Here is a 2,057-nt window from a genome sequence, read left to right as displayed (position 1 = left end):
GAGATCTAGTACCCCGAAAGTGTAATAATATTAAAGAGTGGTTAAGGACTTCAAGATACTTGTCAGAGGTTATGGTAAAACCTACTTTTAGGAGGGTGGACTGTGAGTATTACCTATAGGTAGTCAGCCTCTGAAGGGGCATATCAGGAGAGCTACATGGCCATTATCTGGAATGATATTGAATACAGTAGATCTGTATAGGTATTCACGGGCTGCTGATGCTGGTAGTAGAGTAAGTGTATATGAGTAGAGAGTTGTACAGTTAGTACTGCATCTACTTGGACATGTCAGCTTGCTATAGACAGGTCTGTGAGAAGAAGTAGTATTTTGTCTCTTGTAGTTGCTTGGTAGATGAAGCAGCTTAAACACTTCAGTTGGGCTGATGTTGGTAAACCATAGAGTAGTTAAGTGTACTATAGAGGATCTTTGATTTGACTTGTCGAGAATAGCTAGACACAGTAAGGGAGTTGGGTGTTTGCTAATGTAGAGTAGTGATTGCGAGCAACTGCTGGTACATGATATCTACTTAAGTATATACTAGTTCTCCTTGACTCTGGCAATCAACTCTCTCTTCAGATTAGGACTTAATAGAGTAAATTTGTGACTAATAGATGTTAAGTTTTACCTCTTTGTTTCTTCAAACCCTACAGCTGTGATATTGAAATTTAATTACATTTGTTTCTAGCAATATTCATCACGCTACAGTCGCACACTTGGGATCTATCTTTCCAGAGGTAGCTCCAACTACAGTATGTCATTAAGTGAAGACCTTACTAGACCCTACCTACTAATTAGAATTGTTTGTATTGATCTTCCTAAATTGACATAGTTTGAGTATAAGTTGCTGGTCTGATATCAGAAGCATCAGGTAGAAATTACTTTGTCAAACCAGGTTTGTTACTACCATCCTGCTGCAGTGGATGCCCCCCAATATCAACTGCAACATGAATTATTTGTAGATGTGCATGGCCTCGGTTGACAGTTAACAGGGCTTGATCTTAACCCTACCAGTATCGATCTGGATGACAATTACAAGACAACTCTTGTTGAAGACGATGAGGTCTTATTTGTAAATTTTACCCCACAGAAGTCATGCATTCAGGTCATGCCAGAATGGCTAGTAAAAGGTTTTAGTCTTAAGCATTTTGTGTGGGAAGTCATAGAACCCTTTATGCCTCTTGAAGTTACCAAGCAGAAGAAGGAGACTCCAAACAGATCCAATACTAGAATGAGAAAGGGCTGGCTAAGTTTAGGGTGGAGATGACTACAGCGGCTGTGGAGTTGATGTGTATACAATAAGGGATATTTATATGGCAGATGAGTAACACCTTAGCCATTGTAAAAAGGATAGGGGCATTGGAAGAGGCTGCCCACACTAGGCACCAGATTGATCAAGGCAATGACGTAATCATGACTGTTGCATCTTCAATGGAGAAGAGCCTACAGGTCAACTTTAGGGAGACCTTAACTGCTATGTTGACCAAGGTACAATATCAAGCACAGTTGACTGAATTAGGTGTACAGATTGTGGGTCAAGTGCAACAAGGACTAGTCTCTCCTCATCGTTCCCTATTTCACACCTAGCTTGAATATGGACTTACTACGATATCTCAATGTTGAAATTGAAGATACTACTAATACTGCTATCCAATCTCAAACAGGTAATAGTGGTCCCTGGTGAATAAGTCTAATGCTCCGCTACCACTTTGGCAACCTGTGAATGATGAAATAGACTGGCCAGATTTCACAAATACCCTAACACTATCTGCAAATGTCTCTCTGCCTGACAGCGGTTAACAAGCGTCAGTAAACATGTTCCTACCAATGCCAGGGCATACTCAGGTTATTTTTGAACCAGCCCCTTTACCTGCTATTCTTAGTTTACCTCATGCACTTAGGAAACCTGTTGATGCTAATACTTTCTTTAAGGAACTTAGGTAAAGATAGCAAGAGAGAGAAAGCAATGTAGTGGGAGAAGAACATGTCTAAGGCCTTCGTTACCAGGGGTTACAGCCTTCTGTTGCACAGGTTGTATAGTCGTAGGAGGACCTTACTTT

Source organism: Tuber melanosporum, assembly GCF_000151645.1.
Source record: "Tuber melanosporum whole genome shotgun sequence assembly, scaffold_1, strain Mel28".
In the NCBI taxonomy this organism is placed as follows: Eukaryota; Fungi; Ascomycota; class Pezizomycetes; order Pezizales; family Tuberaceae; genus Tuber; species Tuber melanosporum.
Note: the sequence above shows the minus strand (reverse complement) of the source record.